The sequence below is a fragment of the Heptranchias perlo genome, chromosome 15, assembly GCF_035084215.1.
Source record: "Heptranchias perlo isolate sHepPer1 chromosome 15, sHepPer1.hap1, whole genome shotgun sequence".
Classification (NCBI taxonomy): Eukaryota; Metazoa; Chordata; class Chondrichthyes; order Hexanchiformes; family Hexanchidae; genus Heptranchias; species Heptranchias perlo.
In genome coordinates this window covers 63886361-63902299 of record NC_090339.1, presented here as the reverse complement: position 1 = coordinate 63902299, position 15939 = coordinate 63886361, and the positions used below count along the sequence as shown (strand labels likewise).

The 15939-nt window shown below is 46.8% G+C and overlaps 1 long non-coding RNA gene across 1 annotated transcript in view; it reads right to left on the bottom strand.

The window, feature by feature from the left end:
- Window positions 1–15065, bottom strand: part of LOC137332778 (uncharacterized) — a 72014-nt gene extending 56949 nt beyond the window's left edge. Inside the window, exon 1 of the long non-coding RNA XR_010965749.1 lies at window positions 14814–15065. This is a non-coding gene — a long non-coding RNA (uncharacterized lncRNA). The remainder of the gene's footprint in view (window positions 1–14813) is intronic.
- Between the last annotated feature and the right edge of the window lie 874 nt (window positions 15066–15939).

Sequence of the window (15939 nt, the reverse complement as noted above, 5' to 3'; positions counted from 1 at the left end):
GGAAAGAAAGTGTACTTTAGGCACGACAGATAAAATAAAAACTAGAAGGCGTAAGGCGATTAACCCAACATCAAAGCTGTGGCAGGGGGTTGGGAACCTGAGCAGGGAGACAGAGGAAAGCGTGTCAGGAAGGGACAGAAGGTATGGAGTAAAAGGTAAAGTGTTAAAAAAGGAAAAAGCAGGAACTCAGTGTCACAAAACATATTTGAAAGTTCTTTATCTGAATGCACGTAGCATTCGTAACAAAATGGACGAGTTAACGGCACAAATAACTACGTATGGGTATGATCTTGTGGCCATTACAGAAACATGGCTACAGGGTGACAACGACTGGGAATTAAATATGCCAGGGTATTTAACAATCAGGAAGGACAGGCAGGAAGGAAGGGGAGGTGGGGTGGCTATGTTAATAAAGGAAGGAATCACTGTAATACAGAGAAATGATATTGGGACAAAGGATCAGGATAATGAAACAGTTTGAGTAGAGATAAGGAATAATAAGGGGAAAAAAACACTAGTGGGCGTAGTATATAGGCCTCCTAATAGTTGCAACTCTGCTGGAAGAAGTATTAATCAGGAAATAGTCGGGGCATGTAATAAGGGAACAGCTATAATTATGGGGGATTTTAACTATCATATTAACTGGACAAATCAAATTGGGCAGGGCAGCCTTGAGGAAGAGTTTATTGAGTGTATTAGGGATGGATTTCTTGAGTAGTATGTAACTGATCCTACAAGGGGGCAAGCAACCTTGGACCTGGTCCTGTGTAATGAGCCAGGATTAATTAATAATGTCCTAGTTAAGGATCCCCTTGGAATGAGTGACCATAACATGGTTACATTCCATATCCAAACCAAGATAGAGTCCATACTCTCAACCTGTACTCAGGACACAGCAGACCAGCTACGTTATACCGCCAAACAGACGAGGCAACGGAACTACGCTGCCTACATGAAAACCAAGAGCAGGAAGCTTGAGAAACTCGGCATCACCACCAGCAACGACCAAGCTTCCCCTGGTACCACGGTTGCAACCACAGGGAAGTCTATTGTCAATTTATCCGACCACACCCTTCAACCAGACGAAATCGAAGTTCTCAGCCGAGGGCTCAATTTCTGCCCCACTACCAATATGGACCCCACTAGTCTCGCGGCGGACACAGAGGAATTCATCAGGAGAATGAGGCTCCGGGAATTCTACCACAAACCCCAAGATTTCAGCAGCGAACCCAATGAGACAATCGACGATCCGGAACAGCAGACAGAGGGATCCGCGGTACAGCAACCGAAGAGGAAAGAGTCAAACTGGACTCCTCCGGAGGGTCGCTGCCCTCAGCTGGACATGTATGCTCAAGCTGTCAGGAAATGCGTCAATGCCAGATTCATCAGCCGCACTCAGAAGACAGTCCAGAATGTCACCCGAGCACAACGCAACGCCATCAACGCTCTCAAGACCAACCGCAACATCGTCATCAAACCAGCGGACAAAGGAGGAGCCATAGTCATACAGAACAGAACAGACTATTGCAAAGAAGCATACCGACAACTGGACAACCAGGAACACTACAGACGGTTACCCGCAGATCCGACCAAAGAACACACCCACCAGCTCAACAAACTGATCAAGACCTTCGATCCAGACCTTCAAAGCATCCTACGCATTCTCATCCCACGTAATCCCCGCGTGGGAGACTTCTACTGCCTCCCAAAGATACACAAAGCCAACACACCCGGACGTCCCATCGTATCAGGCAACGGAACCCTGTGTGAGAACCTCTCTGGATACATCGAGGGCATCCTGAAACCCATCGTACAGGGAACCCCCAGCTTCTGTCGTGACACTACAGACTTCCTACAAAAACTCAGTACCCACGGACCAGTTGAACCAGGAACACTTCTCACCACGATGGACGTCTCGGCACTATACACCAGTATCCCCCACGATGACGGCATCGCTGCGACAGCATCAATACTCAACACCAACAACAGCCAATCTCCGGAAGCCATCCTACAACTCATCCGCTTCATCCTGGATCACAATGTCTTCACCTTCGATAACCAGTTCTTTACCCAAACACACGGAACAGCCATGGGGACCAAATTCGCACCCCAATACGCCAACATTTTCATGCACAAGTTCGAGCAGGACTTCTTCACTGCACAAGACCTCCAACCAACACTATACACCAGATACATCGACGACATTTTCTTTCTATGGACCCACGGCAAGGAATCACTAAAGAGACTACACGATAACATCAACAAGTTCCATCCCACCATCAAGCTCACCATGGACTACTCCTCAGAATCAGTTTCTTTCTTGGACACACGAATCTCCATCAAAGACGGGCACCTCAGCACCTCACTCTACCGCAAGCCCACGGACAACCTCACGATGCTCCACTTTTCCAGCTTCCACCCTAACCACGTCAAAGAGGCCATCCCCTATGGACAGGCCCTGCGAATACACAGGGTCTGCTCAGACGAGGAGGAACGCGATGGACACCTACAGACGCTGAAAGACGCCCTAGTAAGAACGGGATATGACGCTCGACTCATCGATCGACAGTTCCGACGGGCCACAGCAAAAAATCGCATAGACCTCCTCAGGAGACTAACACGGGACGCAACCAACAGAGTACCCTTTGTCGTCCAGTACTTCCCCGGAGCGGAGAAACTACGCCATGTTCTCCGCAGCCTTCAACATGTCATCAATGAGGACAAACACCTCGCTATGGCCATCCCCACACCTCCACTACTCGCCTTTAAACAGCCACCCAACCTCAAACAGACCATCGTTCGCAGCAAACTACCTAGCTTTCAAGAGAACAGCGTCCACGACGCCACACAACCCTGCCACGGTAACCTCTGCAAGACATGCCAGATCATCGACACAGATACCACCATCACACGAGATGACACCACCCACCAGGTGCATGGTTCATACTCCTGTGACTCAGCCAACGTTGTCTACCTCATACGTTGCAGGAAAGGATGCCCCAGAGCATGGTACATTGGCGAGACCATGCAGACGCTGCGACAACGGATGAACGGACACCGCGCAACAATCGCCAAACAGGAGGGTTCCCTCCCAGTCGGGGAACACTTCAGCAGTCATGGACATTCATCCACCGACCTTCGGGTAAGCGTACTCCAAGGCGGCCTTCGAGACACACGACAACGCAAAATCGTCGAGCAGAAATTGATAGCCAAGTTCCGCACCAATGAGGACGGCCTCAACCGGGATCTTGGGTTCATGTCACGCTACACGTTACCCCACCAGCGAACAAATGTTATCTGTTTTTAATATAATGGGTCATTTGCTGGCTCTCTCTGCCTTCCGGATGTTTCTGCCTCTCTCTGTGTTTTTTTTTCTCTGTTTTTTTTCCCTGTTTGTTTTTTTGTTGAATGTGTATTCGGAGGTTCTGCAGGTAACACCTCTCTGTCTGAACACGGTGATTGCCTTGGCAACGGGCAGTTGCAGGGGCAGTCTGTAAACACCATGTATTATTGTTCAATATGTATAAATGCGTAGGCTTCAAGGAGATCTTGAAACATTTGCCTGAGGAAGGAGAAAATCTCCGAAAGCTTGTGAATTTAAAATAAAATTGCTGGACTATAACTTGGTGTTGTAAAATTGTTTACAATTGTCAACCCCAGTCCATCACCGGCATCTCCACATCATTCCATATCCAATTAGAGGGTGAGAAGGTTGGTTCTCAAACAAGCGTACTGAGCTTGAATAAAGGAGACTATGATGGTATGAGAGCAGAATTGATTAAAGTGGACTGGAAAATAGATTAAAGGGTAAGACGGTACATGAGCAGTGGTGTTCATTCAAGGAGTTATTTTACAACTTTCAAAAAATATATATTCCACTGAGGAAAAAAGGGTGTAAAAGAAATGACAGCCATCCGTGGCTAAGTAAAGAAATTAAGGATAGTATCCGACTAAAAACAAGGACATATAAGGTAGCCAAACTTAGTGGGAGGATAGAAGATTGGGAAGTCTTCAAAAGACAGCAAAAAGTAACTAAAGGATTGATTAAGAAAGGGAAGATAGATTATGAAAATAAATTAGCAAAAAATATAAAAACAGATAGCAAGAGTTTCTACAGTTATATAAAAAGAAAAAGGGTGACTAAGGCAAACATAGGTCCCTTAGAGGATGAGACCGGGAAATTAATGGTGGGAAACATGGAAATGGCAAAAATGCTGAACAAATATTTTGTTTCAGTCTTTACGGTAGAGGACACTAAGAATATCCCAACACTAGACAAACAGAGGGCTCTAGGGGGGAGGAGCTAAATACGATTAAAATCACTAAGGAATTGGTACTCAGTAAATTAATGGGACGGCAGATAAATCCCCTGGACCTGACGGCTTACATCCTAGGGTCTTGAGGGAAGTGGCAGTAGGGATTGTGGATGCTTTGGTAATAATTTTCCAAAATTCTCTGGACTCAGCAAAGGTCCCGGCAGATTGGAAAACTGCTAATGTAAACCCTTATTTAAAAAGGGTAGTAGGCAGAAGGCTGGAAATTATAGACCAGTTAGCCTAACATCTGTGGTGGGTAAAATTTTGGAGTCTATTATTAAGGAGACAGTAGCAGAGCATTTGGATAAACATAATTTAATAGGACAAAGTCAGCATGGCTTTACGAAGGGGAAGTCATGTCTGACAAATTTGCTTGAGTTCTTTGAGGACATAACGTACAGGGTGGATAAAGGGGAACCAGTGGACGTAGTGTATTTAGACTTCCAGAAGGCATTCGACAAGGTGCCACATAAAAGATTATTACTTAAGATAAAAAATCACGGGATTGGGGGTAATATTCTGGCATGGGTGGAGGATTGGTTATCTAACAGGAAGCAGAGAGTTGGGATAAATGGTTCATTCTCGGACTGGCAACCAGTAGCCAGTGGTGTTCCGCAGGGGTCGGTGCTGGGTCCCCAACTCTTTACAATCTATATTAACGATTTGGAGGAGGGGACCGAGTGTAACATATCAAAGTTTGCAGATGATACAAAGATGGGAGGGAAAGTGGAGAGTGAGGAGGATATAAAAAACCTACAGGGGGATATAGACAGGCTGGGTGAGTGGGTGGAGATTTGGCAGATGCAATACAATATTGGAAAATGTGAGGTTATGCACTTTGGCAGGAAAAATCAGAGAGCAAGTTATTATCTTAATGGCGTGAAACGGGAAAGTACTGCAGTACAAAGGGATCTGGGGGTCCTAGTGCAAGAAAATCAAAAGGTTAGTATGCAGGTGCAGCAGGTAATCAAGAAGGTCAACGGAATGTTGGCTTTTATTGCTAGGGGAATAGAATATAAAAACAGGGAGGTATTGCTGCAGTTATATAAGGTATTGGTGAGACCGCACCTGGAATACTGCATACAGTTTTGGTCTCCATACTTAAGAAAAGACATACTTGCTCTCGAGGCAGTACAAAGAAGGTTCACTCGGTTCATCCCGGGGATGAGGGGGCGGACATATGAGGAGAGGTTGAGTAGATTGGGATTCTACTCATTGGAGTTCAGAAGAATGAGAGGCGATCTTATTGAAGCATATAAGATTGTGAAGGGGCTTGATCGGGTGGATGCGGTAAGGATGATCCCAAGGATGGGTGAAACTAGAACTAGGGGGCATAATCTTAGAATAAGGGGCTGCTCTTTCAAAACTGAGATGAGGAGAAACTTCTTCACTCAGAGGGTAGTGGGTCTGTGGAATTTGCTGCCCCAGGAAGCTGTGGAAGCTACATCATTAAATAAATTTAAAACAGAAATCGACAATTTCCTAGAAGTAAAGGGAATTAGGGGTTACGGGGAGCTGGCAGGAAATTGGACATGAATTTAGATTTGAGGTTAGGATCAGATCAGCCATGATCTTATTGAATGGCGGAGCAGGCTCGAGTGGCCGATTGGCCTACTACTGCTCCTATTTCTTATGTTCTTATGTAAATAGTCTCGATGTACAGTGTCTGCACATTTCTACGATTGTATACCTTTCGTTACCCAGAGCAAGAACTGCCCCGAGAATCTATGAGCCTTTCGAGGTGTGAGTGTATAGGCGACCACAGTTCTTGTAGTTTATGCGATTCCTTGCCTGTTATTAAATGTTTGAGATGTTCAGATGGTTTTGTACATCTGTAAGAAGCTCTGTGGCAGTGAGTTCCACATTCTCACCACTCTCTGGGTAAAGAAGTTTCTCCTGAATTCCCTATTGGATTTATTAGTGACCATCTTATATTTAAAATGAACCATTTGAAGAGTCTGTGATATCCCTTCAATGAACAGTTATAATACTCTTAAAGCTTTGATCTTTTGGTGATAAATTCATTGGAGTTTCATTGAAAAGACTTCCAGCTCTCAATAGGCGTGCTTAAAGTTAAACGTAGCATAATGAAACAAAAACTCGATTAATCTAATGCTCTCCACGCATCCTCCATCTTCCGTAAACTTCAGCCCATCGAGCGTTCAGCCCTCTGCTGCCTGTCCCGCACCAAATCCTGTTTACCCATTACCCTTGTCTTTTCTGACCGAAATTGGCTCAAATTTATAAGTTTCCTTCTCATCTTTACGTCCCTTTGTGGCCTCATCTCTCTCTATCCCTGTAAATTCCTCCAGCCCAACAATCTTATCCAAATCCTGTGGCCTAGAAATTCGATCAGGCTTAAAACGTGCGTCTAAGGATCCAATATGGCAGCGAGCACAACAACAACAACAACAACAACAACTACTACTACTACTACTACTACTACTACTACTACTACTACTACTACTACAACAACTCACATTTATAGAGCGCCTTTAACGTAAAACGCTTCACAGGAGTGTAATCAGACAAAGTTTGACACCGAGCCACATAAGGAGATCAAAAGCTTGGTCAAAGAGGTAGGGTTTAAGGAGCGTCTTAAAGGAGGAGAGAGAGGTAGAGAGGGAATTCCAGAGCTTCGGGCCTAGTGCGCACGCTCATTCTGTGCCGGAACCCTTGTTGCAGGACCCCTTTATGAAATTGGTCTGCCCCAGTGCCTAACTCGCTGCCTGATAAACCGCCCTGCAAAGTACGGGGCTAACAAGCTGTGAGGACCCTGCAGGAAGTCTATTTAAAGGGCTCCTCCCCTCCATGCACATCCATTGCAGGTGTCTCCTCTGGGACTGGTTAATTTCTGGACATTTCTTTTTGCATTCCATTTCTGAATTCTGACTTCTGCTTACAATTTTGTGCTGGTGCTGGACTGCTTTTCTCTGCTTTGCAAGCAGTTTATTCCAGCCACGGGTAGCCTGGTACCTGCCTTTGGGGCTGGAGGACGAGAAGACAGGAGAGAGCAGGAGTTGCTGAGACAATTGTTTGGAGAAGGGCACTGAGCAAGAGGTCTTCAGGGAGCACGTCTCATACCCCAACTAAGTGTCAGCCTTGGCTCAGTAGTAGCACTCTCACCTCTGAGGGATAATTATTGGTCTAGAGACCTCGCCTGCTCTTCAAATAGTGGCCGTGGGATCTTTTACGTCCACCTGAGAGGGCAGACAGGGCCTCGGTTTTACGTCTCATCCGCAAGACGGCACCTCCGACAGTGCAGCACTCCCTCACTACAGTACTGGGAGTGTCAGCCTGGATTTTGTGCTCAAGTCTCTGGAGTGGGGCTGGAACCCATGACCGCCTGACTCAGAGGGGAGAGGGCGACCCACTGAGCGACGGCCGACACTGTAACTTCCAGCATTGATTATGATTATGCCAACGACTTCCGATCATTTTCAGTTTATTGCTCATTGTGAGGTGGGGGTCATTTTAACTTAAACCGCCTGGCGGGAAACTGACAGGATCGGGTCAGCCGTCAGTTTCACACCCCGCGTGGTTTTACTCACCGTTATGGGGCGGGGGTGCGAAACAGTGAGTCAATCCGATCTTCTCAGATTCCCGCCAGGTGGGTCAGGTTACATAGAATTATATCGAATGTACAGCACAGAAACAGGCCATTCGGCCCAACTGGTTTATACCTCCCTCCCTACTTCATCTCACCCTATCACTATATCCTTCTATTCCTTTCTCCCTCATGTGTTTATCCAGCTTCCCCTTAAATCCATCTACACTATTCACCTCAACTACTCCCTGTGGCAGTGAGTTCCACATTCTCACCACTCTCTGGGTAAAGAAGTTTCTCCTGAACTCCCTATTGGATTTATTAGTGACCATCTTATATTTAAAATGAACCATTTGAAGAGTCTGTGATATCCCTTCAATGAACAGTTATAATACTCTTAAAGCTTTGATCTTTTGGTGATAAATCCATTGGAGTTTCATTGAAAAGACTTCCAGCTCTCAATAGGCAGAGTAAATGTGTTGGTTCTTCAGTAAATCGTTGGACCAGTTTTGATCCTGAAGTTGAACCAGGCATTAAACCTGAGAAAGTTACTTTGAAGGTCAAAGGACCAGGGTCACCCGACTGACGATGAATTGGGAATAATTTCATTCCATCAGCTTCACCGTGTGCCACTTTAAACAAATGATCAAAGCATCAGTTTTTATTCAGTGACGGACAAGATTGAACATCGATCCACTGTGGGCACAGCTGGTTGAACAATTATCCCCGGTGTCCCTGGCTGTGTGTCTTATACGCATGGTTGTATCTAACAGGCGTAGCAGCAGCGCTGCAAACGTTACCTCCTGCTCCCACAGATAAAGCTCCCTTATTGCAACTGACGGTAGCTCTTTACCATCAAAGGCTCACAGTTGATTTTTGAACATAATCGATGTTGTCACATTGTGACTGGCCCTGCGTTGGTTGCAATTAAATATTCAATTTGTACTGAAAACACAAATTATAGAGCGAACTCATTGACTGTTCAAAGGGAGCGCAGGGTGGAGGCAGTGATGCAACGCTGTCGCACCGATTGTTCCTGTTTGGAGCTCGGGCTCACTGCGTTATTTGCAACCTTGGCGTCCTGTTTGACCCTGAGCTGAGTGTCTGAGCCCCCTGTCCTCTCCATCACCAAGACCGCCTACTTCCAACTACACTTGTGGGGGAGTCCAAAACCAGAGGTCATAGATAAAAGATAGTCACTAATAAATCCATTAGGGAATTCAGGAGAAACTTCTTTACCCAGAGAGTGGTGAGAATGTGGAACTCGCTCCCACAAGGAGTAGTTGAGGCGAATAGTGTAGAAACAATGAAGGGGAAGCTCGATAAACACATGGGGGAGAAAGGAATAGAGGGGATATGCTGATAGGGTGAGATGAAGAGTGGTAGGAGGAGGCTCGTGTGGAGCATAGACCAGTTGGGCTGAATGGCCTGTTTCTGTGCTGTAGACTCTTTGGGGTAAATTTTAACCGAGAGCCGGGAAGGGAGCGGGGTGGGGGGGATGATTTCCAGGTGCGAAACTCGAAAGGTAACTGGGCGGGTCGTGACCCTGTGATCGCGATCTTAATGAGGCCCATCAATGGCACTTCCGTGTTTCGCGCCTGGCAGGCAGCCTGATTGACAGACTGACAGGCTGTCGACCAGGAAGGCCTGCTACAGCAGGCTGCAGCCGGGGATCAGAGGGAGGGAGGGAGGGAACACAGGGAGAAAATCGGGAGGGGGGCCAGGGAGAAGATCGGGGTGGGGCTGATGAAGAGATCGGAGGTCGCTGGAGGTCGGGTGAGGAGCCGGAGGTGGGTGGGTTCCACTCTTGAGGGGGGGGGTCCATCATTGGGGGGTCAATCGTGGGGGCCCTGTAGGCCAGGTGATCTTGTTGGGCCTGCTCCTCCAGGCCCACAAGCAGTGCAATAAAGGCCACTCACTCATCTCATGGATCCGACCCTTTCAGCCTCTTTCACCTGACGTGACTGGGAAGCGATGGGAAACCCAAACAGGTAAGGTCAAATTTATTTTATTATTCCAATACACAAAACATAAAGTACCTCAAGTACATTGCCCTTTTAAGTATTGGCCCGCTGGCTTTAAGTGGGGGCGGGACTTCCTGGTTTCTGCTCTCCACACGCAGACAAACCCCCCCCGGGTTAAACCCAGAAGCAGGCGTGTTGGAGCCGGGATGCGTGTTGGAGCCGGGATGCGTGTTGGAGCCGGGATGCGTGTTGGAGCCGGGATGCGTGTTGGAGCCGGGATGCGGTCCCGCTCTGTAAACCGAGTAATTTTACTCCCCACCCTCCCCCAACTCACCCCCAACCCACCCATTCTTGGGGGTTAAAAATTACCCCCATGTAATTCTACACATTAATGCTAACATCGTACATCTCCGCCCCGCCTCAGCTCACCTGCTGTAGAACCCTCCCCCCCTCCCCATCAATGCCTTTGTCATCTCCAGTCTCGACTATTCCATTGGTCTCCTGGCTGGCCTCCCACCTTGCACCCTCCGTAATCTTCAGCTCATCGAAAGCTTTGCTGCCCGTATCCTAACTCGCACCAAGTCCCGCTCACCCATCACCCCCTGTGCTCACTGACCTAATTTGGTTCCCAGTCCGGCAAAGCCTCGAATTTAAAATTCTCATCCTTGTGTTTAAATCCCTTCATGGCCTTGCCCCTCCTTGTCTCTGTAACTTCCTCCAGCCCTACAACCCTCCGAGATCTCTGTGTTCCTCCCACAGCTCTCCAGATTGAGGCCTACCTATATCGAACCACACCGGGCAGCATAGGAGCACAGGAACAGGAGGAGGCCATTTAGCCCCTCGAGCCTGTTCCGCCATTCAAGGAGATCATGGTTGATCTGTGATCTAACTCCATATACCCACCTTAGCCCCATATCCCTTAATACCTTTGGTTAACAAAAATCTATCAATCTCAGATTTAAAATTAACAATTGAGCTGGCATCAACTGCCGTTTGCGGAAGAGAGTTCCAAACTTCCACCACCCTTTGTGTGTAGAAATGTTTCCTAACTTCACTCCTGAAAGTCCTGGCTCTCATTTTTAGACGATGTCCCTTAGTTCTAGACTCCCCAACCAGCGGAAATAGTTTCTCTCTATCTACTCTGTCAATTCCCCTTAATATCTCAAAAACTTTGATCAAATCACCCCATAATCTTCTAAATTCCAGGGAACACAACCCTAGTTTGTGTAATCGCTCCTCGTAAGTTAACCCTTGGAGTCCAGATATCATTCTAGTAAACCTACGCTGCACTCCCTCCAAGGCCAATATATCCTTCCTAAGGTGCGGTGCCCAGAACTGAACACAGTACTCCAGGTGCGGTCTAACCAGGGCTTTGTAAAGCTGCAGCATAACTTCTACCCCCTTGTATTCTAGTCCTCTAGATATAAAGGCCACCATTCCATTAGCCTTATTGATTATTTTCTGTACCTGTCCATGACATTTTAATGGTCCAGACCCCTAAGTCTCTTTGGACCTTCACTGTTTCGAGCTTTTTACCATTTAGAAAGTACTGTAATCTATCTTTTTTAAGTCCAAAGTAGATGACCTCACACTTGCTTACTTTGAAATCTATTTGCCACAGTTTTGCCCATTCACTTGATCTATTAATATCTCTGTAATTTTATGCTTCCATCTACACTGCTTATAATGCTGCTTATCTTTGTGTCATTGGAAAACTTGGATATGTGGCTCTCCATCCTGTCATCTAAGTCGTTAATAAATACAGTGAATAGTTGAGATCCCTGTGGGACACCACTAGTCACATCCTGCCAATTTGAGGACCTGCCCATTATCCCTATTCTCTGTCTCCTGCTGCTCAGCTAATTTCCTAACCAGGTCAATAATTTGCCCTCAATTCCATGAGCTTTAATTTTAGCTAACAGTCTCTTATGAGGGACTTTATCAAATGCCTCCTGGAAGTTCATATAAATAACATCCATAGACATTCCCTGTCCACTACTTCAGTCATCTCTTCAAAAAATTCAATCAGGTTCGATGGGCATCACCTGCCCTTTACAGATCCACACTGGCTCTCTCTGATCAGCTGAAAATTTTCAAGGTGTTCATTCACTCTATCCTTAATTATAGAAACTAATAATTTCCCGACAACAGATGTTAGGCTAACTGGTCTATAATTCCCTGGTTTCACAGCAAAAAAAGGTCTAGTTTCTGGAGGGGGAGGGCGGTGGGGAGGGGGGAAGTGGGGGGGGGGGGGGGGTCTGGGGACGGCAGTGGCCCAGATTATTTTTGCGAGGCTCGGAGCAACATTCAGAGCCTGAGTGATATGCACTCTGACCAGTTCCAACCTAAAATGGCAATCGGGGTCCTATTCATGTCACAGGATCCCGATTTCCATATTAAAAGCGGCCTATCGCCTGAAACAGGCGGGAACTTTGGGTAGGAGATGCCATTTGAAACTTGACCTCACTCACCTTGACCACTCGTGTTCAATCATTGAACTTCTTCCTGCACTGCATCCATGTTCTTGGTGCTCTACTCCTGGCACTGACCTCGTCCGTTACTTCCTCCCACAGCCTCTTGAGCATATGTCTGGACGACCTCTTGCCCCCCGCTGTGGATACAGGATGCCCCTCCTTCTGTTCACCTCATGCACCAAGGCCTCCAGTGCACCATCCGAGCACCTTGGTGAATGTTCTCTCGCAGGTGCAGCCGTTCTTCAATATATTGCAGCACAGATTCACTTCCCAAAGCACTCCCACCATTTCCTGCAGCCATAGTGCACCTCCCCTTTAAGAGGTGCAGGCTGCCCTTAAGTAGCGTCAGCCACTCGCTACATCGGGGCCGCCTGCTGATGCATGCAGCCAATCAACAGCACAGGTAGCGCTGGCTGCACGCACCAATCATTGAAAACATCAGGCAGTACGAATATTCCGAGCTGCCTGCATCGCAACAAACTCCCTTCCTAACAGCACTGTGGGAGAACCGTCACCACACGGACTGCAGCGGTTCAAGAAGGCGGCTCACCACCACCTTCTCAAGGGCAACTAGGGATGGGCAATAAATGCCGGCCTCGCCAGCGACGCCCACATCCCGTGAACGAATTAAAAAAAATTAAAAAAAACGGGCGTGGGTTAATCGCGGACCGCGATCCCAGTGCCCGTTTTCAGGATATCCAATTTCATCCCCATCAAGTTTACAGAAATCTTGCCGTACACCTGCACTATCAGTGCTGTTGAATTGTAGTAAATGTTCATGGTGTTATGGGCCTCATGGTGCCCTCAACTCTACATTGAACGCAGTGAAAATATTTCTCAAAGGTTCCGTTGAATCAAAACTCTTCTATAAACGTGCTGTTGGTACTGAAAGCCAATGCTTTTTCAACATATAAGGAAGCTAATAAAATGGAATATTGGTGCTTTTGGTTTAAGAGTTTATCGTAACAGGTCCCAAGGCAGATTGTAGGTGTCTTCAGAGCTTTCCTGCACTTAGATTCCTTCCATGCACTCCAACATCTGTCCCAGGAGATAATCACAAAGGTTCACGGGCTGAGAGTGGAATGATTTTTTTGTCTCTGTCCCCGGGAACCGCTGTAGTTGCTCCATCTTCATGAAGCGTTAAATCTTCATCTAGTAATATTGGCAACAGACTTTTCTGGGCTTTGGTTTTGATATTTTTCAGACTCAACTATGAATATCTCAATGAAGGGATTTCAGAGGCCATCAATCCTCTCACTCTCACCAGTCCAATTGCAAAAACGCTCATCGTAGAGCAACAGGTATGGTTGTACTCAAATGGACACAATAATTTCTATAATTTCCAATACAGCATTGAAAGAGTTAAAAATTAGATGCAAAACAAATTTCAAAGTTAAAAATGTAATGTTCACCCAGTTATGAGTCTGTTGGTTTTGTACGACTGACCCTAGCCAATTGCCCATTAGATAATTTGTCACTTTTGTCATAGCATTGAAAGAAAGAACTTGCATTTATTTAGAGCCTTTCACAACCACATGATGTCTCAAAGCGCTTTACAGACAATGAAGTACTTTTTGAAATGTAGTCACTGTTGTAATGTAGGAAACACAGCAGCCAATTTGTGCACAGAGCAAGATCCGACAGACAGCAATGTGATAATGACCAGATAATCTCTTTTCGTGATGTTGGTTGAGGGATAAATATTGGCCCCAGGACACCGGGGAGAACTCCTCAGCTCTTCTTCGAAATAGTGCCATGGGATTTTTTATGACTACCTGAGACGGCAGACGGTGCCTCAGTTTAAATTCTCATCTGAAAGACAGCCCCTCTGACAGTGCAGCACTCCCTCGGTACTGACACTCCAACAGCACAGCGCTCCCTCAGTACTGACCCTCCGACAGTGCAGCACTCCCTCAGTACTGATCCTCCGACAGTGCAGCACTCCCTCAGTACTGACCCTCTGACAGTGCAGCGCTCCCTCAGTACTGACCCTCCGACAGTGCAGCACTCCCTCAGTACTGACCCTCCGACAGTGCAGCACTCCCTCAGTACTGACCCTCCGACAGTGCAGCACTCCCTCAGTACTGATCCTCCAACAGTGCAGCACTCCCTCAGTACTGATCCTCCGACAGTGCAGCACTCCCTCAGTACTGACCCTCCGACAGTGCAGCACTCCCTCAGTACTGATCCTCCGACAGTGCAGCACTCCCTCAGTACTGACCCTCCAACAGCACAGCGCTCCCTCAGTACTGACCCTCCGACAGTGCAGCACTCCCTCAGTACTGACCCTCCGACAGTGCAGCACTCCCTCAGTACTGACCCTCTGACAGAGCAGCACTCCCTCAGTACTGGCACTGGGAATGTCAGCCTGGATTTTGAACTGAAGTTTCTGGAGTGGGGGCTCGAACCCACGACTTTCTGATTCCGAGGCGAGAGTGCGCTCCCCACTGAGCCACAGCTGACGCTGCTTAATAACATACCTACTAAAGAAATAATTGGCTTCAAAACTTACCTCACTGCACATGACGTGGGCCAAACCTTTGCTTTGATGGCTGTCTGTTGTTTGTCACATGAATCCCGGGTAAAGTGGGAGTGATGGCACTGTGAGCAGCAGCCGGTGGGGCATTGCCGCAATTAAAACCGCACTGAGTCAGTTAATGTGCCGACATCTGCGGCGGTTAATCTAATTGTCCGCGAGATTGATGGTTTGTTTTTCTTGGCACAGGGTGGGCAGAACAATTAGGTGAAGAGCAGAACAAAAGGAGAGGATTCTGGCAGAGGAAGTAGGTTTCGAGGAAATGAGAAATGCAGATGTGTGGATTGAGAGAGAGATACACAGTCACACACCCACGCACAGACAGACCTGCAGAGATAAGCTTACTACTGACTGACTCCAGTTTGTTCAAAGTAAAACAAAATGAAGCAGATTTTCGTTGGGAAAATCATATTAACTCTTACCTGTCTTAATTAAAATTGACTGTATGCAATGGATGCTTAACTGAAAGGGTTATAATTATCTAAATCGACAATATGATCATGTTTATCATGGAGCCTTGTTTTAAGAGTATGGCTGTATATGCATCTTAAATAGCAAACATTTATATAGTAGTGTCAGCCGTGTCTCAGTGGGTAGCACTCTTACCTTATAATGGCTCTGGGTTCAAGTCTCACTCCAGAGACCTTGAGCGCTTAATCTATGCTAATGTGCCAGTACTGAGGGAGTACAGAGCTGCCGTCTTTCAGATGTAGATGTTAAACCAAGGCACTGCCTGCCCTTGCTGTGTACAAATTGGCTGCTGTGTTTCCTACATTACAGCAGTGACTACACTTCAAAAAGTATTTCATCGGTTGTAAAGTACTTTGGGAGATCCCGAGGCTAAGAAAGGCGCTATATAAATGCAAGTTCTTTCTTTCTTCTTTATGACATCCTCCGGACATCTCAAAGCAGTTCACAGCCAATGAATTATCAGGCACACGCAGCAGCCAGTTTTCACACAGCAAGATCCCACAAACAGCAAAGGAGATGAGCGACCAGGTAATCTGTTCTTTTTTGGTGGTGGTGTTGAATGAGGGAGGAATGTTGGCTGGGACACCAGGAGAACTCTCTGCTCTTCTCGTTCTAGTTCCACAGGATATTC